The sequence below is a fragment of the Heterodontus francisci genome, chromosome 27 (assembly GCF_036365525.1).
Source record: "Heterodontus francisci isolate sHetFra1 chromosome 27, sHetFra1.hap1, whole genome shotgun sequence".
Lineage (NCBI taxonomy): Eukaryota > Metazoa > Chordata > Chondrichthyes > Heterodontiformes > Heterodontidae > Heterodontus > Heterodontus francisci.
The window spans coordinates 41260886-41286673 of NC_090397.1; the positions used below are offsets into that span (position 1 = coordinate 41260886).

The 25788-nt window shown below is 43.5% G+C and overlaps 1 protein-coding gene across 14 annotated transcripts in view; it reads left to right on the forward strand.

Moving 5' to 3' along the window:
- Positions 1 to 25788, forward strand: part of LOC137384760 (voltage-dependent calcium channel subunit alpha-2/delta-1) — an 891951-nt gene that overhangs the window by 596471 nt on the left and 269692 nt on the right. The gene's annotated exons all lie outside the window — the stretch shown is intronic.

Genomic DNA, 25788 nt, shown 5'->3' on the forward strand with positions numbered 1-25788 from the left:
CGCCTGCTCACCGCTCTATCCCGCCGTTCTCTCCCACTCCCGCCTGCTCACCGCTCTATCCGACCGTTCTCTCCCACTCCCGCCTGCTCACCGCTCTATCCGACCGTTCTCTCCCACTCCAGCCTGCACATCACTCTATCCCGCTGTTCTCTCCCACTCCAGCCTGTTCGCCACTCTATCCCGCTGCTCCCGACTGCTCACCGCTCTATCTTGCCGTTCTCTCCCACTCCCGCCTGCTCACCGCTCTATCCGACCATTCTCTCCCACTCCAGCCTGTTCGCCACTCTATCCCGCTGTTCCCTTCTGCGCCTGCCCGGTTGTCGCTCTATCCCGCCATTCTCTCCCACTCCCGCCTGCATGCCGCTCTATTACGCTGTTCTCTCCCACTCCTGACTGTTTCCTGCTCTATTCCACTGCTCCCGACTGCTCACTGCTCTATCCCACCATTCTCTCCCCATCCTGACTGCTCGCTGCTCTATCCCGTTGCTCCCGACTGCTCACCGCTCTATACCGCCATTCTCTTCTGCTCCTGACTCCTCGCTGCTCCATCCCTGCTACTTGTTCCCCACCTCGCTGCCCAGAGAAGTGGCAGGTGCAAGCGATGCGGCAGGATGGAGCAGCAAGCAGTTGGGAGCGGCGGGATGGAGTGGGGAAGAGAAGCGGTGATCGTGATATATAGCGAGGTACTGTTGTGGGGTGGGGGGGGGGATGGAGTCGGTGATCACGGCCATTGAGGTGTGTGTGAGGCAGCACTCGGACATCATTACGTCTGACGTCATTACGTGGTGACATTGCCGCGCGCATGAGCGGACCCATACTGGCAAGCTGGTAAATGTTCGGACGGACTGATGACATGGGCGATCGCTCTGCACATGTTCTGCGTCGTCAGGTGACATTCTGTTTTGTAGGCTAATCTGTATGTGGTGAGGTCGCACATACAATAATGAATTAAATGACCAGTTATTTGTTTTTGGTTGTGTTGGCTGAAAGATGAATGTTGGCCGACCTGAACAGACAGAGAGGTCTTTGATTCAACATCCCCTCTGAAAGATGGTATCTTTAAGAATGCAATGCTTTCTCAGTACTGCTTTGAAGTGTTTACCAGCATTTTTGTGCTTTGAAGTGAGGTTCAACCTATCACCTTTGACTCTGAAACAGTAGTGATGTGTGGGATTATGGTTGAAAAGGTACAAAACAATGGGACCCAATATTAACACATATCCATCAGTGTTTTTTCATTCTTTGACTATCACGTAACTATTTCCACAATCAGAAATAATTGATGGTGGAACTAACAATTTGTACCCTGTTCTCAATGTTATAAAGGCTGTTATAAATAGTTTAAGTAAACTTAAAAATCTTGTCACAAAAATACAGATTGCCAAGATCCAAAACTTTGACAATTTGCTGGCTAAATTTCCTATTTTAACATCTGTGCATCACATAAGACTGAATCACATTGAACTTATATTTCATCCCGTTCAGCAGTTGAGACATACAGAATAGGAAGGTCCCAAGTTTGATCCCTCAGCTAGCTGATATTAGCAGGGGTGGAGGTAGAGTTGTTGCAGTTGACTTCAGTGTGCCTAGTTTAGGAAGGAGAAATTAGCCAGGCCTCTGCTCGTCCTCACTTTCCAACGATTCCTGATTGAAATGCTCAGATATGGATATCTGGTTTGAATTCAGCCATATTTTCCCTCCCCCACAGTTGCATGACATACCAATACTCACTGCTGAGCCATAGATTTGAACAGTGACCACATGAGAAAGATGGGAGTGAGCAGCTCCCCATAATCCCTCACCCTAATAAAGAGTCGGAGTATTCAGGTAAGAAGTTCAGGAGTGGGGGTAGGTGGGAGATGACGAGGGGATAAAAACACAATTAGAATTTTTTTAAATGAATAAATATTGGACACCTGTTGGTGACTACCATGCTGAGATAATGTAGATTAGATCATAGAATGGTTACAGCGCAGAAGGAAGCCATTCGAACCGTGTGTCCATGCCAGTTCTCGAAGAGATATGCAGCTAGTCCCACTTCCCCACCTTTTTCCCATAGCCCTGCAACTATTTTCTCTTCAGAAAATTATCCAATTCCCTTTTGAAAGCCACGATTGAATCTACCTCCACCACACACTCAGGCAGTGCATTCCAGATCCTGACCACTGGCTCTGTTTAAAAAAAAATAATTTGGTATGTCATTGTTGCTTCTTTTGCCGATCACCTTAAATTGATGTCCGCTGGTTCTTGACTCCTCCACCAATGCGAACAGTTTCTACCTATCTACTCTGTTCAGACCCCTCATGATTTTGAACATCTCTATCAAATCTCCACTAAACCATCTCTTCTCTAAGGAGAACAGCCCCAGATTCGCAAATCTGTCTTCATAACTGAAGTCTCTCATCCCTGGAATCATTTTCGTAAATCTTTTCTGCTGCCTGTCCAATGCCTACATAAGGTTATAAGGTAGAGTGCCTAGATTGGAAGAGGGTGAAGTTCAAAGTGATGAAAAGGGATCTAGCCAGGGTAAAATGGAACCAAATTCTGACAAGAAAAACTGTAACGGAACAATGGGCTATATTTAAGGAAGACATGCTTCAGGTACAGGCTGGATACATTCCAATAAGGGATGTTAGGGGAACCAAAAACAGGCTCCTTGGATGATGAGGGAGATGGAGATTTGAGAAACAAAAACCTGATGCCTGTCAGCTGAATTCTTCAAGTGAGAACCAGGCCAAATGCAATAGTTTGAGAGGGGAGGTGAAGAAGAAAATAAGACTGGCATAGAGTGAATATGAAAATGGAATGGCAGTTAACATAAAAGGGAACCCAAAAATCATCATTTGGCATGTAACTAGTAAGCCAGTAGTAAGAGGGGGAGTGGGGCCTATTAAGGACAAAGAGGGCAATATATGCTCAGAGGTGCAGGGCAAGGCTAGGATAATTAATGAGTACTTTGTAGCGGTGTTTACTAAGGAAGAGGACTCTGACAAAATATCAGTAGAAGCGGAGAGAGTAGAGGCAATGGATAGGGTGAAAATTGAGAGGGAGGAGGTACATGGGAAGGCTAGCTATGCTTAGGGTAGATAAGTCACCTGGTCCGGATGGCTTGCATCCCGTGTTGCTAAAGGAAAGGGGGGTGGAGATAATGGAAGGTCTTGCCACAGTCTTTCAATCTTCCATAGATATGGGGGAGGTGCCAGAGGATTGGAGAGTGGCAAATGTGACACCCTTATTCAAGAAAGGGGTGCAAGGGCAGTCCTAGCAACAACAGGCCAGTTAGTTGAGCATCAGTGGTGGGTAAGGTTTTAGAAACAATAATCAGTGAAAAAATCAACAGACACTTGGATAGGTTTGAGTTAATTAAGGAGAGCCAGCATGGAATAGTACAAGGGAGATCATGCTTGACTAATCTAATTGAATTTTTTGATGATTAACAGAAAAGGTTGATGAAGGGAATGCAGTAGATGTTGTCCGAATGGACTTTAGGAAAGTGTAAAGGTACCACGTAAAAGGCTGCTGCTAGTAGCTACTCTACCAGGAGATCTGCTGTCATAGTATATCACACTTGTCTATCTTGCGCCATTCTCTCACATCTACTGTAGCTCGTCTGCAACTGCTCTGTGACGTCTATGATCTGAGAACACCTAGGTCGACCCCTCTTTCTGCTGCCCTCCACTTAGCCCTCTAGAAGAGATCTCTCTAGTTTTTCAGCTCTGATCAAATAGCTGAAATACTGTCATTTTCTTTTCTGGATGTTACTTTTTAGAGTTCTTTTTTCTCTAGCGAATTTCAAGTACCTGTTCATTTGTCTTATGTTCTGTATGAGGAATTTTAGGCATGCGTCTTAGCATCCACATTTCAAAGGCCTCTATTTTCTTCAACCGTTCTTTCCTTATTGTCCAGGTTTCTGAGGCATACAGGAAAGTGGATGGTGGTTAACAAAATTGAGGCTTATGGAATGGGAGGGTTCTTGTCCAATTGGATAAAAAATTGGCTTAAGGACCGAAAACAGCGAGTCGTGGAAATTGGTAGTTTTTCAGACTGGAGGATGGTGGATAGTGGTGTTTCCCACGGTTGGGTTGGAGAAGCTGGGGAGGTTTTTCTTGGGGCAAAGGAGTTTGAGGGGAGATTTAATAGAGGTGTGCAGGATTATGACGGGCTTAGATAAATTAGACAAGGAAAAACTGTTCCTATTAACTGATGCTACAGGTACTAGGGGACACAAATTGAAAGTTTTGAGTAAGAGATGCAGATGGAATGTGAGGAAGAACTTTTTTATGTGTTAATGACCTGGAACTCGCTGCCCATGAAGTTGGTGGAAGCAGAGACAATCAATGATTTCAAAAATAAATTGGATGGACACTTAGAGGAAATACATTTGCAGGGCTAGGGATCGAGTGGGGGAATGGGACTGATTTGGATTGCTCCAAACAGAGCTGGCATGGATTGAATGGGCTGAAGGCCTCCTTCGGTGCCATAAGTGACTCTATGGGCTGAATTTAATGGGCCCCTAGAGACAGGTTCAGAGGTAAGGGTGTCCATAGAACTGAGGCAGGATTGCAGAGGGCCCGTTGCCTTCCCGTCGCACTGGAATTTAGTTGGGGGGGGGGGGTGGGGGGTGTGATGGAATAGGTCGGCCACTGTTTCTCCATCCAATGCCAATTGAGGCCCTTAAATAGCCTATTTCTGTCCACATAAGGGCCTCTTCCTGCCACTGCTGGGATTTAACAAGTGGTGGGGGGCCTCCACCACAATGGGAGGTTGCCAAGTAAAAGAAGGACTCCAGCTGGAAACACCATACCTACGAGAACCCCCCCTCCCCCTGCACTAAATGCCCACCCTCCCCCCGCACATCACTCTGCCTCACCTACCAACGCTAAGCCTGGGTCCAAGGCCTCTTGTGGCATTGCCGATACTACTGACTACCGGGGGTCTGATTGGCCAGCATTAGTTGCCCATCCCTATTTGCCCTTGACAGCTGAATGGTTTGTGAGGTCATTTTAGAGGGCAGTTAAGAGGCAACTACGTTACTGTGGGTCTGGAGTCACAGGTAAGCCAGACCAGGTAAGGACAGTAGATTTCCTTCCCTAAAGGGCATTGGTGAGCCACGGAGGTTTTTGTGACAATCGATGATAGTTACATAGCACCATTACTGTGACTAGTTTTCAATTCCAGATTTTTATGAATTAATTGAATTTACTAATAAATTTATTAAATTCAATTTAAATTCCATCAGCTGACATGATGGGATTTGTACCTGTGTCCCCATGGTATTAGCCTGGGCCTCTGGATTACTAGTTCAATACATTACCACCTTCCCACCTTCTCCCCTTGAAGTCCATTATTGTCCTCCTCACACTTCAAGTTGTGTTATCTGAAAATTTTGAAATTGTGCCCTGCTCTCCCAAGTCTAGGTTATTAATATAGATCAAGAAAGCAGTGGTCCTCGGTCCAAGCCCTGGGGAACCCCAATATATACCTTCTTCCAGTCCGAAAAACAACAGTTCACCACTCTGTTTCCTGACACTCAGCCAACTTTGTATCCATGCTGCCACTGTCCCTTTTATTCCATGAGCTTCAACTTTGCTGACAAGCTTGTGAGGTGGCATTTTATCAAATGCCTTGTGGGACTCCATGTACAGCACATCAACCTCATTACCCCGATCAACTCTCTGCTTTTCCTTCAAAAAACTCAATCAAATTAGGTAAACCTGATTTGCCCTTAATAAATTTGTGCTCACTTTCCAGATGATATTTTAAAGCCTGTTAACCAAAAATCAAGGAGTTTACAGCCGCTCTATGAAGCCAGAGATTTACTAGCATTTTGATTTCATTCCCTGGCATCTGTTAATCTTGTAGTATCAGTTGAATGTATCATGCGACATGCGCGATGCCGATATCATCACCCTCTATAAAAACAAGGGTGACCGTGGTGACTGCAACAACTACCGTGGAATCTCCCTGCTCAGCATAGTGGGGAGAGTCTTTGCTCGAGTCGCTCTAAACAGGCTCCAGAAGCTGGCCGAGCGCGTCTACCCTGAGGCACAGTGTGGCTTTCGTGCAGAGAGATCGACCATTGACATGCTGTTCTCCCTTCGTTAGATACAGGAGAAATGCCGTGAACAACAGATGCCCCTCTACATTGCTTTCATTGATCTCACCAAAGCCTTTGACCTCGTCAGCAGACGTGGTCTCTTCAGACTACTAGAAAAGATTGGATGCCCACCAAAACTACTAAGTATCATCACCTCATTCCATGACAATATGAAAGGCACAATTCAACATGGTGGCTCCTCATCAGAGCCCTTTCCTATCCTGAGTGGCGTGAAACAGGGCTGTGTTCTCGCACCCACACTTTTTGGGATTTTCTTCTCCCTGCTGCTTTCACATGCGTTCGAGTCCTCTGAAGAAGGAATTTTCCTCCACACAAGATCAGGTGGCAGGTTGTTCAACCTTGCCCATCTAAGAGTGAAGTCCAAAGTACGGAAAGTCCTCATCAGGGAACTCCTCTTTGCTGACGATGCTGCTTTAACATCTCACACTGAAGAGTGCCTGCAGAGTCTCATCGACAGGTTTGCGGCTGCCTGCAATGAATTTGGCCTAACCATCAGCCTCAAGAAAACGAACATCATGGGGCAGGACGTCAGAAATGCTCCATCCATCAATATTGGCGACCACGCTCTGGAAGTGTTTCAAGAGTTCACCTACCTAGGCTCAACTATCACCAGTAACCTGTCTCTCGATGCAGAAATCAACAAGCGCATGGGAAAGGCTTCCACTGCTATGTCCAGACTGGCCAAGAGAGTGTGGGAAAATGGCGCACTGACACGGAACACAAAAGTCCGAGTGTATCAGGCCTGTGTCCTCAGTACCTTGCTCTATGGCAGTGAGGCCTGGACAACGTATGTCAGCCAAGAGCGACGTCTCAATTCATTCCATCTTCGCTGCCTCCGGAGAATATTTGGCATCAGGTGGCAGGACCGTATCTCCAACACAGAAGTCCTCGAGGCGGCCAACATCCCCAGCTTATACACACTATTGAGTCAGCGGCGCTTGAGATGGCTTGGCCATGTGAGCCGCATGGAAGATGGCAGGATCCCCAAAGACACATTGTACAGCGAGCTCACCACTGGTATCAGACCCACCGGCCGTCCATGTCTCCGCTTTAAAGACGTCTGCAAACGCGACATGAAATCCTATGACATTGATCACAAGTCGTGGGAGTCAGTTGCCAGCGTTCGCCAGAGCTGGCGGACAGCCATAAAGACGGGGCTAAAGTGTGGCGAGTCGAAGAGACTTAGTAGTTGGCAGGAAAAAAGACAGAGGCGCAAGGGGAGAGCCAACTGTGTAACAGCCCCGACAAACAAATTTCTCTGCAGCACCTGTGGAAGAGCCTGTCACTCTAGAATTGGCCTTCATAGCCACTCCAGGCACTGCTTCACAAACCACTGACCACCTCCAGGCGATTATCCATTGTCTCTCGAGATAAGGAGGCAAAAGAAGAAGAAGATCAGTTGAATGTATCAGTCATCAACTGACCCTATGCTCCGTGTCCTTGATGGCATTTGTACAGAGTATTATTGACAGTGACATTATTACTTCTGGTTTACTGAAGAGTAAGCTGCAGTTATTCTATGTCCAGTATAATGAGATTATTGATTGGTAGTTACATGCCTCAGTACATCTCTGGTGGTTTCAGGTTGATTTTGCTGAAGTAACGTTAGTTGGCATGTTTGGGGGAGGTGATGGCGTAGTGGTAATGTCACTGGACCAGTAATCCAGAGCCCAGGCTAATGCTCTGGGAATATGGGTTTGAATTCCACCACAGTAGATGGTGAAATTTGAATTCAATTTATAAATCTGGAATTTTTAAAAAAGCTAGTCTAATGGTGACCATGAAACCATCGTTGAATGTTGTAAAAACCCATCTGGTTCACTAATGTCCTTTAGGGAAGGAAATCTGCTGGTCTGGCCTACATGTGACTTCAGACCCACAGCAATATGGTTGACTCTTAAATGTCTTTAGTGGGCAATTAGGGATGGGCAATAAATGCTGGTCTAGCCGGCGACACCCACATCCCATGAACGAATTTAAAAAAAATGTTGCACATGCATGTGGCTGGAGTACTGGAGGATTGACATTGTTTTAACTACCATGACCAAAAGGCAGCATTGGCTGATATGATCGGGTCAGGGTTTGCATCAGTGGTTGGTAATGGTCAGTTTTTAAACTTGCTTTATGGGGAGGTGCTACGTAGAGGCCAAGGAGGCGTAAACCAGTGCGCAAATCATCCTGAATACTCTTCACCATTTCCTAGTGAGCAACTCCAGAATAGCATTCAGAAATGTCAGGTGGAAGATGGTTTACCCACTCTTTATGCCAGGGACTATGTAAGGGATAGGTGAAAGGAAATGTACCATAATACATACTGTTTACAACCATTTTACTGAAATTAGTACACTAAAAGATTCAGGACATTGGTATTTCCATTGCAACACATGCTTTAGAGTATTGAGAACAATCTGTGTGTTGGTACAACGTCTTGTTCGTCTGTGTTTGCAGCAGCCATCAGGGCCATTGGATGGACCATCTGTTTTTATTACAAATGATCCTATCTGCACTCTCTTGTGCACAATTTAATCATGAATTCAAATATATTCACAGCCCAATGATGAATGAGTTTTCATTAATGACAATGCATAAAACAAAGAACTGGAGGTGTAATTTACGTATATTACATTTGGATTGTTAATCAATATGGGACTGCTTTCTGAGATCATAAACTATAAAAATAGTAAGTCAATAACAAATGGCAGTCATGTGCAGGCTGAAAAAGTAATGGAGTTGAAAAGATGCATTCAACGGAATCACATCTTTTGTCTGTAATATTAGCTACTTAATGTTTCATTAATCATAGGTTTCAGGTTGGATATTGAAGCCAAGTGCCTCCTTAAAAGAAATAGAGGTGGTCAAAAAGGAAATATGGTACCAAATGGGTATATGCTGTTGGGAGTAGGGGAGCACAGCGTGAGCAATAAACAAGTAATGAACAGAGTAATGAGACAAGGAAGTAAATTGAATGAATGTCCTTCAACAACAACTTGCATTTATATCGTATTTTTCATCTAGAAAAACTTACCAAGGGCCTTCACAGAGACGTAGTCAAAAATAAGTGATTACCAAGCCAAAACAGACATCAGGTGATTGACTAAAAGTTAAGAGAGTCATAAAAGATGAGAGGGAGGGGGGAGAGACATAGGGGCATAAAGAATTCCCATAAATAGGGCAAATGCGGTCGACAAACATCCACCAATGCCAAGGCAAAGGATGGAGGTATGCAAAAAACCAGAGTCAAGGGAACAGAGATCTGGGGCAATGTAGGGCTGGAGGAGGTAAGAAATATAGATGGGTGAGGCCATGATGATTTTAACTCGAGGGTGAGTATTTTAAATTGGAGATGTTTGGGAACCAGGCCAGCAGGGGTGATGGGTGAGTGGAACTTGGTGCAGGATAAGATAGAGGCAGCAGAGTTTTGGATGGGAGGCCAGCCAAGGGAGTGGAATCTTAGGGTGAAAAAGGTATTGATGAAATTTCAGCAGTAGATAGGCTGAGGCAGTGGCAGAGGCATGTGATCTTACAGAAATGGAAGTAAGTGGTCTTTGTGATGGAGAAGATACCGAGTTGGAAACTCAGCTCAGGGTTGAATTGGATGCCACGGTTGAGTACGGCTTGATTCAGCTTGAGGGAGAAGAGGGCTTGAATCGATGGCATGGGTGCAGTGTTCTGATAGGGGCTAAAGATAATGGCCATGATTTTATGTGGGCGACGGGGGTCTCAACATCTGGAAAAAATGCTGTTGAGAGCCCCATGTCGCCTGTTCTGTGGCCCGCCGAATCAATTGCCAATTTGGCACTTAAGTGGACAGTGGCGGGCCTTCCACGGGATCAAGGATCCTGATGAAGGAAGTCCCACCCTCTTAATGAGGGACCGCTCCCCCCACACGCCCCTGAACCGGCAAGCAGCCCGCTCCGTTTTTCCTGCTGTGCATCCCATGTGGCGACAGGCCTGCCTGCCACTCGGCTAATTGCAAAGGTGGAATGCCCACTTAAGGGCCTCAATTGGTGGTGGGGCGGGAAGGCCATTCACAGGCCTTCCCTCCCCGGACTTAATTTCAGCAGTGTCAGGGTGCCCCCTCACCACCATCCTACCCACTTATATGTATTCCCTGCCTCCAAGCCAACCACGGGGGAGAGCATAAAATTCCCTCCAATGAGTTTGGTTTTCCCAATGCATAGAATGAGAAAATTGTGACTCATCTGACGCTCAATGTTTGACCTGAAGGCTGACGATAAAGAGGAAGTGGAGGGTTTGAGATTGGTGGCAGGGAGGTAGATTGGGGTGTCATCCGTAACTATTGTGGAAGACGTCCTCTTGTCTTTGGATGATATCACCAAGGGGCAGCACGTACATGAGGAAGAGGACTTGATCAAGTATATATCTTTGTGGGGTTTATGAGATAAGGATATTGTGGGGTGGGTGGCAGGAGAAGAGAAGCCCTTGTTAGTGAAGCTCTGACTATGATCAGGCAGGAAGAGTGCAAATACTAAGCTGGAGAACAGAGGAGAGGTATTGGAGGAGGAGATGGTGTGCCAAAAGTCATTTCACTGCTGTGGCAGGGGTGAAAATTTGATTAAAGAGTTGCAGGAAAGATGGACATGCATTTTGGAGGCAACAACATGCTCAACTTTGAAGCTTTGTTATGAAGAACAATGCATTCAGTACCTGTCTAAAACATATATAGCACTAATCGGGATCAGATGGTATGTTAAGTGTTTCATTTAAACATATTCATTTTTATAACACTTGGATATGAGGGGCAACAAGGGTTGTTCTCATGAATACTCTAGGATGAGGCTTAGATAGGCTTTTTCTTGAAGTACCCCTTTAAATGGAAAATATAGAAGTTAAGATTCAAGCTAAAGTTTTATTGGCATTACTAATAGTCAGTCTGAAATTGTACAAAATCAAAATGAGGCAAGTATTTGGCTTTTTATCTTTTTATGAAAGGGACGCAGATGGTTTATCTTCATCCATTTGTAGCATTTGAGACCTTGGGTTTAAACTTTTCCTTGGGCAATTGTCTGAACAGCTAGCTGAAGGGTCTTCAAATTGTACTGTGTGCTCATGTGAAGCGTACTGTTGAAAAATTCAGCATGTATTTGAAGCTGATTACTATTCCCGTACACGTCTTTAAGAAATCCCGGCCTCAGGCTTATAAGAGCTGTGAAAGATGGAGTGTTGCTTTTGGCACTTTGGATAGGTGACGCTTTACTGCATTATGTTGAGGATGTGGTTTGTTTTATAACATAGGAAAAGAACACTGTTGATTCCAAAGCCCTCACAAATATACCTTTTGTATTTTGGTATTGCTGTCATACAACTTCTCCAAGAACAAAGTTAAATATGTTGGGAGAATCCAAATCCAGATTTGGGATTTAATGAAGGTGTAATTGTAGATCAGTCCTTTTACTTACTTGTACACAGAAAGTCCCTTCAGTTGGAAATCACTCAATATAAGTTTTCATCCAATGAATATTTTTATTACTTAGCTAGAATTAAGCTGGAAAACGCAGTCTTAATTCTCATCATTGGCAAGTTCAATGTTGTACAGAGTTATATCTGCCAATGATAGAATTTGCCATTTTGTAGGCAGACCCATTTCTTGCTCCTGGATTTAACACACTTAAGGCCTTATCCCAGGCCATAGTCTCAGGGATCAATGAGGCATGACTGGCATAATCATAGAGTCTGGCTTAAAAGTTACCATTCATAAGATCATAACTCTTCAACCAGACTCCATGGTTAGGCCAGAAACATGAACTATTACCACTGTCCCTCAATTCATATTAATCCAAACAGTCTTCGTAGGGTAAAAACAGTCAAGTGTCTTGCACCCCTTCTCCGCCCTATGGAAGCCGCTCCCATTATCATCTGAATCTCTGCATGAATGATTTATCTACCATTTGCTGATTCTGAGTTGCTGAAGCATAAATTAAGCAATGGAAAATCTGATGCAAATTGATACCCCAACACTGTTTCAAAATTTTGTGTTTCAGCCTGAATAGAATCAGTTTTTTTTTTTGAAACTTCTGTCCTTATATTTGTCTCTGGCTTCAGTTAGTTGCTATGCCCCCTGCCATGCAAAAAATGTACTGTTCACTTCTATACCTGCCTGATGTTTGGTTGGTTGGTTCCCTATTTTTGAAATTGCATATTTTGTTTATATTTACAGGACACCATGGTCCAGAATTTGCAATCAGAATGAGGCTGTCAGAGCTCACTGTTATAATGGAGGAAATCTGACAGCAACTACTGGAATAGATGGATATAGTTAAATGCCGATATCCAGAAGTTGATGTCATATGTACTCTGATCCTCCGCAAGGTGTGCTGTAGCACCCCCTCGCCCGCTTCATCTATGTAACCCAATAAATATCCAGGCCAATGAGTCTCAGTGAGGATATTTCAGTCTGATTGTTTGGAGAGCCACACTGTTGCTTGCACTGTTCGCAAACACCACCAATTGCCAGTAGAGGGCACTGCTCTGAAAAGATGCCATGAAGAGGAAGTTCATGCTGACAATGCCACACAACGTCTGTGGGCAGCTGTCAGCGAGGCCAATGGTGAAAGCCTTCCTTCACCACTGACAGCAAAATCTGAGCCCATGTGCATTCCTTGCTTACTGAAACAGATGCACCTGGTTACTGTAAACAGTGCATCTACTTAAGCTAATTACAATCCATTTAAATAGTTCAGTATTATCAAAACCATCTCAGGAGCTCTTCCAATAAGGGCACTGTGCTACCTAAATCAAAGAGGGTTCAGGTCCTGTATCTGAATTGAGCCAATCAATGCATTCATATAACAAAGGTGGCACACCATAAAGGGCATACTGAGGAACATTATAGCCAAGCTATGAAAATGTCAGTATGATAACCATCACTTACTGTCTGATGTGAAAATTGTGTTATTATCTCCTTGTTCCAAACAATCATTTCTTTTTCCAAATTACCAATTGGTGTGTTATCTATGAAATAGAAGTATATACATTTTTCATGTAAATGATATAGGTACTTTCTCTCTGAACAACTGGTCTTAGTTCAAGAAATCCAGTAGGGAATTCAGAAGAACCTTTTACCCCAAGAGTGGTGAGAATGTGGAACTCACTACCACAGGCAGTGGTTGAAATCAATAGTATAGATGCATTTAAGGGGAAGCTAGACAAGCATATAAGGAAAAAGGGACTAGTGGGTTAGGATGATAGATTTAGATGCGGAAAGATGGGAGAAGGCTCGAGTGGAGCGTAAACACCAGCATGGAGTGGTTGAGCTGAATGGCCTGTCTCTGTGCCATATATCCTATGTAATTCATATATGTAATTCATCGTAATTGTACAGGCCAGAAGGATTATTATTGGTTCATTTTTGAAGCAGGTTTTGCTGTTTCTGCTTTGTCTTTTTACATCTTTCTTGACTGGTGTGACCTAACCACGTGGGATTATCTCAAGTGCGATCAATGCGCTCTCAGAGATCTGCAAAGTCAAAGTGCTAATATCTCTCGAGGCAAAATCTAGCAACAGTGTTTTAAATAAGACAGGAAGATGACAACAGACAGCAAGAAAGGAAGAAGTAACAATTGTTTCCCAGTCATTGAATATAATATAGGAAATCACATTTCTGCAGGCATCAAATTTGCTTGAAGTCTATCTTTTGACAGGAAAAACATTAAACCAGGTTTGACATTCAGAAGATGCTGAAATGTACAGCAGCACATTAAAAAGACAATCAATGGGTTAACATTTCAGGTGTCGATACTTTCAAAGTACAATTCTAACAAGTTGTCAACAGCTAAAATATGAACACACTTTTTTCTTTCTTTGGATTCCTACATTTCTATTCCTCTTTATAAATTGTACTAAATACAGTTTTGTTACCCTCTTTTTCAGTAGAAATTTCTAGAGGCGCATTCTAGTGTGCTCATATTGCACTTCTATATGAACTTTTTTTATGCAGGTGCTAAATAGCGCACACAGGAATGTGGTATAAGCCCATTAAGCAGTCAACTGTGCTGATTCGAAATTGACTCTTTTGATCCACTTTTAGCATTCTTTATAGACCTGTTATATTTAATGGTATATCACTTAAACAGTGGATTTTCCTGGCCCTGGGATGGCGGGCTGGGAGATGAGGTCTGGGAAAATAGTGGGTTGCCATGTTGGGATGGTTCCTCGGCGCAGTCCCGCCACCAGGGACGTTTCCCAGTGGTGAGACTGGACGCAGATCGGTGGGAAGCCAATTTAAATAATGAAAGGCCTATTAAGGGCAATTTTTCTGGCCTGCTGGCTTTTTTCTGGCAGCAGAGTGCTCCCCCCCCCCCCCAACCACATGGGGAGGTTGCCAGATTTATGGAGGCAGCCTCCCTGTGGCCATTTGGCCGCGGTGGGGGGCGGGGGTGGTGGGGGTGGGGAGGCAAGTGAGGGGTGGCCATTGGATTGTGTAGACTTGTAATCAGGGGCTTTTATGCCTTGTCGCACCAATGAGGGTTCTCCATACATGTTAGACTCATAAAACAATTTTCTGGTACTGTAGTAGCCAAAATTGTATTGCCTCTACGCTATACACAATAGCCATATAATTATAAAAATTACATCATAAGCTGAGGCTATTTAGTCCATTGCACTAGTGCTACATCTTTTTATGTTCCTCCTTTTGGCTTGAGATTTGGCTAAGGCAGTATAAATAATATAGATAAATCAGATTAATCAACTGGGAATCAACTAATTAATAGAATAAGCATCAATGTTGAATTAAATAGCAATATATTGGCCTTAGAGGGGATACAGTGCAGATTGACCTGAATAATAGTGGGGAATAATGGGTTAAATTAATGAGATCCGGTTACTTAAACTTGGCTTGAATTCCTTTGAGTTTAGACGGTTGAGGGGAGAGCTAATCATGTTATTAAAATTATAAAAGGATACAATAGGGTAGATACAGAGAAACTCTTTCCTTCGGTGGAAGAATCCAGAACAAGGAGCCATAAATTAGACCGAGGCAATTTAAGAGTGAAATTAGGAATAGTGGAGACCTGAAACACTCTCCCCTGAAAAGACTGTGAATGCTGGGTGAATTGAAATTTTCAAAACTGTAATATATATATATATTTTTTTTTGCTAGGTAAGGGTATCCAGGGGTATGGAGCAGTGGTGGTTACATGGAGTTGAGGTACAAATCAGTCATGATATAATAGAATTGCACAACAGGCTTGAGGGACTGAATACCCTACTTCATTCTTATGTTCCACTTTCTATCATTTGTCCTAGTGTGAATGAAGCATTCCGATTTAGTTGGTCGTACTTTCATCTGAGGTGTGCTCAGGCCCCAGTCATGGGATTTAAGGTGATAACATAAGCTGACATAAAAATTGAGTATCAAGCGAGTGCTGCATTGTCAAAGGTGCTTTTCTTCAAATGAAATGTTAGCCAGTGCGCCTGTATGCTTCTTCCAGTCTATGATAAAATCTCTATTGGGTTATGCACAGGAGAGAAAGGAATTCTTCCAGTGCTCTGGCCAGCGTTCTTCTCTCAACTAGTACCACTGGAAATAAAGAGCAGGCTCACTGCTCACTCATTATGTGGCTATTTGTGGGACGTTGCATAGAATGACTGCCACATTTGCCAATGTCGCAGTCACTAATTCTTAAAGTAGTTAACTGTTAATTATAGTGTCCGTCTTCCTACCTTATTCAAGCCTGCTTGATAGAGTGCCTTTCAATTTATACTGTTGTACATGTCGATAGTAACTCCATGATATCTATAGTGGCACCTCATTAGAAAACATGTAAAAGATGCTTTATCCATTAATCCTTAGAAGTGCAAATCAGACAACAGATATAACATTGAGGCTGTACAATGGTAAGAATTTCAATGCGTTTAACTTATATAAAAGCAAATTACTGCGAATGCCGGAAATCTGAAATAAAAACAAGAAATGCTGGAAATACTCAGCAGGTCTGGCAGCATCTGTGGAGAGAGAAGTAGAGTTAATGTTTCAGGTCAGTGACCCTTTATCAGAATTGGCAAAGGTTAGAAATGTAATAGGTTTTAAGCAAATAAAGCAGGGGTGGGGTGGGTGGTTGGGGGGCGGGGGGTGGTGGGGGCGGCGCGGAGAGAACAAAAGGGAAGGTGTGTGATAGGACAGAGGGCCAGAGAGATTAACTGACAAGGAGGTCATGGGGCAAAGGCGAAGAGATTGCGCTAATGGTGTGGTGAAAGACAAAACATTAGTGCAGAGGGAGTGTTAATGACAGAATAATGTGCAGCCCTAGCCAAAAGCACAAACACGAAAAAGCCTGTAGGCAGGCACATGGTAAAAAAAAAAGGAATGAAATAAAATAAAATAAAAATAAAAAAGGGCCAATCATGCTCTGAAATTATTGAACTCAATGTTCAGTCCGGTAGGCTGTAGCATGACTAATCAGAAAATGATGTGCTATTCCTCGAGCTTGTGTTGATGTTCACTGGAACACTGGAACAAGTAGATAGAGAAGAGAGGCAGATAGGCAGAAAATTTTAGGGAGGGAATTCCAGATGTTGGGGCCTTGGCAGCTGAAGACACAGCCACAACTAGTGTCACAGAACATCAAAAAGATCTTTGAGAAGTGGATGGACTTCGATATATTTCTCATTGACTAAAGCAAAGCAATGTGAAGAGCACTGGATGTACAGAGCTGTCTGGAATTATGACAGAGCCAAAGATTTCAGACCCCATACTTTACCTGTATGTTTCCTGAACTTTTCATGCTCTATCCAATAGGTCTTTTTCATGACGCTGTATAATTTTCTTGATGTCTTTTTCTAGGTTCTCTCAACTTGTGTCATCACAAGTCATTGCTCAATGTAAGCATCCCACTGTCTTAACAGCATGTTGATTGGGTGTATCAACATTATGAACAAGCACTGACACCTTGGCTGGAATCCACTTTTTATATTGGTGAATATTTTAGACGGCAGTAATTTCCTCATAGCACAGCACAAATACATTCCTCTAGCTTAAAAAACTTGAGTTGATTTTCTGCTCTGCATCTGCGTTTATCAGTTTTATTTATGCATAGCTGAGCTACTGAACAGTGTTGGAAAGTTCTGGAACAATCATTATAACCTGTCATTTAATTTCTGACTTTTTTCTGAAAGCTTTCATTTCTATACTCAGGCATTGACACTAATCAAGACAAAACTTTCGTGTAATATGTCATAGAGTTGTTCAAGCCAAAGCTCAATTTTCTCAGAACTGATCCACTGGATTCTAGTCATTTCATGCCCAGCATGAAACCTGAACTCTTCAGGCCTTTCAGTATCATCAGTTGTAGTTGAGTAGCATTCGTAGTCCCATGATGGCCAAACTTAGCTTCAGTTGGCAGGGCAAACAGTGTATGTAAAATGCAAGAAGTGAGTGTTTTGGTTTGTGCCTTTTGGAATTGAAAAAATTGTAACTATTGAAAATTTTAGGAAGAAAAGGTACTGAGCTATTTACCTTTCAGTGTGCAAATTAAGCCAAATAAGTCAAATCCTTATTAACCTGTGAGTACCGGTAAGGAATGTGAAGTATAAAAATTGGAGATCTGGGCTACAAAATTCCTTGGATGATCCTCTTTCCTCCTTCTCAAATTCCACCAGGAGATCACAGACCACCGCCCTCCACCTCTCCCCAACTCCCAGGCAGATTTCCACTGTCTCTGGATTTCTCCTGGTTTCCTTGAGATCTCTATCCACCCTTTAGGAAAGTAACTGCAAGGGATGGGGATGTGGGGGGCCTGAGTTAAAGTTGGGAATGACCTATTCTGTGAGAGGTCTGATGAGAATGTAGCTGGAATGGTGGTGAGGATGGGGCAAGACCTCGACACCGCCAAGATCTAGATACCCCGTTTCACCTGGAGGGTTGAGGCTGAGAATAAAAGCCCTGTTGTCTCTATGTTCTTTGGGGGAAGGGAGGGTAATATCTGTGAGGTGCACTCTCCTTAAATCTTGCCTCATTCTGCTTCCTTCTATTATCCTTGTTCCTCCATGTTAATGACATACAGAGGTACGTCCGTAGGGAATAATAAATTGCTTCCAAGATTCCCTTGTTGTTAGGGTAGGGGAGGTCAAAATCTGCTGGTCTCACATGCACACAAGTGGAAGGTTATTTAGGCTCAATACCAAAAAAACTGCTCTGGAAAGTAATTCCCCATTGCAGTAGCCACTACACAAACTTACAGCTATCTTCAGGTTCAAATATTCCTCACTTTCATCTGTCTCAGCTGGGTCCTGATAAATTACAGTACCTTATGTCTCCCATTCTATCTTACTGCCAGTGCATTGTGAGTGTAAAACCAAGAAATTTGAGATTCCAGCCCCATTGGTTCTCTCTTACATGAAGTGAGCGGTGATTTTGTAGAGGGATTGTGTGGGAAGGGCCAAATGGCATCATGGAGTTCAGGAAAATCGATTTTTGAGACAAGAAACTGTTGGAAAAGGCTTCTGTTGCTGGACAAAAAAATGAGTTGCTCTGATGTAATGCTGGAGTACTGCCAAAAATTGCATGGAAGCTCAAGGCTATTACTCTTAATGTCTGCACTGCATACAAGTTTTAGTAAGATTGAACCTTATTCCACAGAGATAAAATGTCAGACATGCTTTCCCTGAACCTGATATACTGTTTGCAAATTCCTTCCTCTTGGGTTGTTTTACTGAGCGTGATTTGCATTTTGCAGTACTTGTTTGATAAATCAGAGATAGTGGATGCCTGTCAGTTTCGATCCATCAGTTACCACTCAGTTACAGTTCAATTCCTATAGATCTGATCTTCCAGTGAAAGGCAGTGACATCTCAGAATGTGTTGTTATCAGAATACAAGATCAATGTGAAGAGAAGTAGAATTCTTATATTGGTGGGGTTGTTGATACAGTTACTTTTGTTGAGATGTCATAAAGGTTGCTGTCTCCAAATCTTGGGAAAATACATAAATGAATGGGAAAATACATAATGGTCTGTGAACCATAGAAAAATTACAGCACAGAAGGAGGCCATTCAGCCCGTTGTGTCCATGCCAGTCGAAAAAATGAGCCACCCAATCTAATCCCCCTTCCAGCACCTGGTCCATAGCCTTGCAGGTTACAGCACTTCAGGTGCATGTCCAGGTACCTTTTAAAAGAATTGAAGGTTTCTGCCTCCATTCCTGGCAGTGAATTCCAGACACCCACCACCCTCTGGGTGAAACAGTTTTTCCTCATGTCCCCTCTAATCCTTCTGCCAATCACCTTAAACCAGTGTCCCCTGGTAATTGACCTCTCCACTAGGGGAAACAGGTCCTTCCTGTCTACTCTATTTAGGCCCTTCATAATTCTGTACACCTCTATTAAGTCACCCCTCAGCCTTCTCTGATCGAAGGAAAACATCCTTAGCCTATGCAATCTTTCCTTATAGCTGCAACTTTCGAGCCCTAGCAACATTCTTGTAAATCTCCTCTGTACTCTCTCCAGAGCAATTATATCCTTACTGTAATGTGGTGACCAGAACTGTACGTAATACTCCAACTGTGGCCTAACCAGTGTTTTAGACAGTTCCAGCATTACATCCCTGCTTTTGAATTCTATACCTCTGCCAATAAAGGAAAGCATTCCATATGCCGCCTTCACTCTATCTACCTGTCCTACCACCTTCAGGGACCTGTGGGCATGCATTCCAAGGTCTCTCACTTCTTCTACCTCTCTCAATATCCTCCTGTTTATTGTGTATTCCCTCACTTTGTTTGCCCTCCCCAAATGCATTACCTCACACTTCTCCGGATTGAATTCCATTTGCCACTTTTCCGCCCACTCAACCAAACCATTGATATCTTTCTGGAGTCTACAGCTATCCTCTTCACTATCAACTGTATGGCCAATTTTTGTGTCATCAGCAAATTTACCAATCATGCCTCCCACATTAAGTCCAAATCATTAATATATACTACAAACAGCAAGGGACCCAACACTGACCCCTGTGGAATTCCACTGGAAATAGCTTTCCATTCACAAAAACATCCGTTGACTACTACCCTTTGTTTCCCGTCACTGAGCCAATTCTGGGTCCAACCTGCCACCTTCCCCTGTATCCTATGAGCTTTCATTTTACTAACCAGTCTGCCATGTGGGACATTGTCAAATGTCTTATGAAAATCCATGTAGACCACATCCACTGCAGTACCCTCATCAATCCTCCTTGTTACTTCTTCAAAAAACTCAATTAAGTTACTAAGACACAACCTTCCCTCAACAAATCCATACTGATTATCCCTGATTAATCCGTGCCTTTCTAAGTGGCGGTTTATCCTGTCCCTCAGAATAGATTCTAACAATTTACCCACCACCGATGTCAGATTGACCGGCCTATTCCTCGCCTATTCCTTTTTAAACAATGGTACAACATTTGCAGACCTCCAATCGTCTGGTACCTCTCCTGTATCTAGTGAGGATTTGAAGGTGATCCTCAGCACATCCGTTATTTCCTCCCTGGCTTCCTTTAACAACCTGGGATGCAATCCATCCGGCCCTGGTGATTTATCCACTTACAAGAATGTCAGACCCTCTAGTACTTCCTCTCTCATTATGCTTATCGTATCTAATATTTCACACTTTTTTTTACTACAATGTCTACATCAGCCCTCTCCTTTGTGAAGACAGAGACAAAAAACTCATTAAGAACCCTGCCCACATCTTCTGCATCCACGCATACATTCCCTTGTACATCTCTGATAGGCCCTACCCTTTCCTTAGTTATCCTCTTGCTCTTAATGTACTGATAAAACATCTTTGGGTTTTCCTTGATTTTACCTGCCAATAATTTTTCATGTCGTCTCTTTGCTTTTCTAATTTCCTTTTTACTCACCCCTGCACTTTTATACTCCTCGAGGCTTTTGAAAGTACTAAGATTTTTATGATCATCGTGAGCTTTCTTTTTCTGCTTTAACTTGCCCTGTAAGCTTCTAGATAACCGGGGTCTCTAGATTTTGCAGTACGACCATTTATCTTTGTGGGAACATGCCTCCACTGTACCTGTAGTATCTCGCTTTTGAATGTTTCCCACTGGTTTGCCACTGATTTTCCTTCAAGTAGCTTTATCAAGTCCACTTTCACAAGGTCACCTCTCAATTTCCTAAAATTTGCCTTCCCCCAATTTAGAACTTTTACTCCTGTTTTATCTTTGTCCTTTTCCATGATTATGCTAAAACATATTGTACAATGGCCACTATCTCCAAAATGGTCACCCACTGTTACTTCCTCCACTTGCCCAGCTTCAGTACTGAAGACTAAATCTAGAATTGTGCCCCCTCTCTTTGGGCTTGTTAAATGCTGGCTAAAAAAGTTCTCTTGAATGCTGTTCAAGAATTTTGTCCCCTCTGTGCCCTTCACACTGTTTGTATCCCAGTTGATACTTGGGTAGTTGAAATCCCTAACTATTATTGCCCTATAGTTTTTGCACTCAGAAATTTGCCTATATATTTGTCCTTCCACCTCCCTCTCACTATTTGGGGTCTATAGTACACTCCTAGTAATGTGGTTGCCCCTTTTTTTATTTCTGAGCTCCACCCATATGGCCTCATTTGATGATTCATTTAGTATATCATTCGTCCTCAAAGTTGTTATTGATTCCATAACTAATAATGCTACACCCCCTCCTTTTCTATCTCCCCCTCTATCCCACCTGAAAACTCTATATTCAGGGATGTTGAGTTGCCATTCTTGCCCCTCTTTAAACCAAGTTTCCGTTATAGCAATGACATCGTGTTGCCAAGTGTCTATCTGTGCGCTTAGCTCATCAGCTTTATTTACTATACTCCTTGCATTTAAATAAATACCCTTTAACACTGCCAAATTGCAGTGCTGCACACTTTTTAACCTTTGCTGCTTCTGTCTTTCAGAGTCACTCACTAATTTTCTGCCTCCTGTTCCCTGCCCTGAAATTGTCCTATCTAAGAATGCGCTCCCATCCCCTTGCCAAGCTAGTTTATACCATCCCCAACAGCACTAGCAAACCTTCCTGCAAAGATATTTGTCCCAGTCCTGTTCAGGTGCAGACCCTCCGGCTTGAACAGGTCCCACCTTCCCCAGAACCGGTTCCAATGCCCCAGAAATCTGAAGCCCTCCCTCCTGCACCATCTCTCCAGCCATGCATTCATCTGGTGTATTTTCCTATTTCTATACTCACTAAAAGCAAATTGCATTTATATAATGCTGTATGTCTCAGCAATATCTCATAGTACTTCACAGCAGTGAGTTACTTGGAAGTGTAGTGACAATAAAGTGACAACTATTTTGCACACAACAGGGTTCAAGGGAACAGCAATGAGATGAATGACCAATTAATCTGCTTTTGGTGGTTGTGTTGGATGGAAGAATCTTGCCCAGGGCCAAGAAATCTTCTTAATCTTCTTGAAATAGTGCCATGGACTCTTTAATATCTATCTGAATCACTGCTTCAATTGAAAGTCAGCACCTGTATTAATCCAGTACCGTGCTGATGTGTAAACCCAGACTATGTACGGAATCCCTGAAATTGTTTGCAACTTTTTGATTCAGAGATGCTATCAAGTGAACCAAGCTGAGAACTATGTTACAGATGCCCTATAGAGAGTGATGACAATGTTAAGGTGAATCAAGTAGGCCTTCCTTCGGAGTAGAAGGTATAATTGGTGGGCAAGGGGTCTTGGTAAATGCTGGTAGAATGTCCGCCTGTTTTGACCCAACAGGAAACAGGAAAAGACGGTCCCAGATTAAGGCTGGAATTTTACGCTCCTCCCAAGAACAGGCTGGAGGTGGAGGGACGGGAGGAGTAAAATCGAGTGGGAGGTGGGGAGTGCCGTTCCCATTGCCTACCCACCCCCACTGCCATTTGACCAGCAGCGGGCCAGGTGGCAAACGGCCTGCCTGCCTCAGGCTAATTAATTGCCACTTAAGGACCTCCTCCCACCACTGCTGATATTTTACCAGTGGCGGCGTGCACTTCGACAGCTGAGGAGGTTGCCCAGCAATACAAGGCAGCCTCTTGAGGGCCCAGGGAAGGGGAGGTTTGTGGGGCAACCCTCCTGAGTGGACACCCTCTGCTCCACAACCAGTCCCCCTTCCCCCAGCAGCACAAGCCGTCCCCAATATAGCACCTCCCCCCACCCTTCTGATTGATCCCCACACCCTTCGCTGGGGCTCAACCAATTATCTGGCAAGGCCTGAAACCTTAATTACTTTTCTCGGGTCAGCATCTCTGCTGCTCCTCACGCTGGGTGCAGTCCTCGCAGTGGCCACTGATCCCAGTGACGCTGCTGGGACTGAAGAGCTGCCGGCTCGCTGATTGGCCGGTAGCTCTTGGATGCGGGACTTCCTGCCTCAGAGGGGCAGAAGTCCCGTCCGTGGCCAATTAAGGGCTTGGGCCACGCAAAATTGCTGCGTGGTTTCCAGGCCCGGTGGAGGTGGGTTCTCCTCGGACTTTTAAGCTGCTGGGCAGGACCTCTGCATCCACGTAAAATTCCGGCCTAAGTCTCAACCGAGCAACGCACCTGCCTCAATACGCAATTCAGAGGCAAGGGTGCTGCAATGTTGTGCAATTTTAAAATCTGCCAATTTAATCAACTAGCTGCTATTGGGGAAGATTTTCTCTGCATTAGCTGCAATGAAGTCATAAAACCCATCACATGAAAAATATTTGAGATCTTACTGCACCACATGATAGAGGAACATCCCGAAACCCCCAGAATGTGTAGAATTTAGTCTTCAAAGAGTAATCTATAAGCGACTGTGAGGGATAGTGGGAAGATGTAATGCATTGTACTACATTCTCTCTCTGAGCATTTGGTGGACTGCGAAGTTCTAATATTTTGTAATGCATGGTGGCGTAGTGGTAATGTCACTGGACTAGTAATCCAGAGCCCAGGCGAATGCTCTGGGGGCATGGGTTTGAATCCCACCAAGGCAGATGGTGAAATTTGAATTCAATTAATAAATCTGGAATTAAAAGCTAATCTAATAGTGATCATGAAACCATTGTTGATTGTTGTAAAAACCCATCTGGTTTACTCATGTCCTTTTAGAGAAGGAAATCTGCTGCCTTACCTGGTCTGGCCTACATGTGACTCCAGACCCACAGCAATGTGGTTGACTCTTAAATGCCCTCTGAAATGGCCTAGCAAGCCACTCAGTTTAAGGACAGTTAGGGATGGGCAATAAATGCTGACCTAGCCAGGGACGTCCACATCCCACAAATGAATATAAAAAAACTATTACGGTGCATTATCCAAAGCCGTATGTTTATAACATATGCTTCTGAAAATTCATGTTTGTGATAAATAATATGTATTTGTAAAAAGGTACTACTGGGTTATGTAAGTGAAGGCAGGGCTCAAGACCATAGGCAGATGGTTCCAGAAGTTCTTCAGTGTCCATACTTTAGGCTGCTGACATCACAAGTTGCACTGTCAGGCCATGGCTCATGTACGACTTTCAAACAAAATGGAAAAGGAACAGTTGAGTCAGATTTGAGAATTTCTCAGAATACTGTTTTGTGCAAAAATGTTTTTCTTATCAGCAAAGTCTCATGATAGTGAGATTTGACTCTTAACCTTGGACGTGAAATTACAATGACCTTACAGTAACGAGCAGCCAAGGTGATTCCACCAATCAGTAACCTCATTTAGGACTTAAGGTTCAGGAGGCTGGCCGTGTTTTCTTAGGAAAATAGATTTGTGGTGACATCATTAAAATTTTCAAGATTACAAGAGGGAATTGGATAAATACTTGCAAGCAAAGAATTTTCAGGACTATGGGGAAAGAGCAGGGGAGTGGGACTAATTGAAAAACTCTACCAAGGAGACAGGACAGGCACAATGGCCTGAATGGCCTCCTTCTATGCTGACTACTATGAAACTGAGGAGATTGATGGAACTGTTGTTCAGTGAGTCCAAATAGTGGGGAACACAGGTTTAGAATTAGGGTGTAGGGAATGAAGTTAAGCAGAACTTCTTCACACAAAGGGTAATAGGTTTATGTTGGTTAGCTCAGTTGGCTAGATGGCTAGGGTGTGATGCAGACAGACGGCAACAGCATGGGTTTAATCCCCGTACCAGCTGTGGTAGTTCATGGAGGCCTGCATCTTCACCTTGCACCACGCTTGAGAAATAGTGCTCCTCAAACTATATTTTACCAACTGTCTCTCTCTAATGGAGAGAGACGCCTATGATCCTTTGGGACTACAGCTACTACAATAGGTTTGTGGAATAAGTCATTGGAAAAGTCACTGAAACAAATGGTTTAAGTACACGTAACAATGATCCTGGAAAGAGCGGATTAAAGGATATGGTGACCAAAGATAGGTGACCTGCTCTGCCAAAGAAAGACGAGGCTTATTTGGCCTCATTGACTTTTTTATTTCTAAATGAAATTTTGTCCGCATGAATTCTGTGTTCCACAGATATTTATGAAATTATAAACTGTATAAATGAAAAGTTCCTCAACTGTCTGTACTGCTTTCTTCAAATGGGTTTAGTTGAAATGTGCAGCTGTGATTTCAGTTGACACAGTATAACTGAACGTTTAGTTCAAAGTCTGTGTAACTACACTGATGTACAGAGAGGAGAAAATGGAAGGATTCTTCAATTTCTCATACTAATTCTTTCATCCACTCCAGAGCACCTTATCAAACCCACCCTGGGACTGACTTTG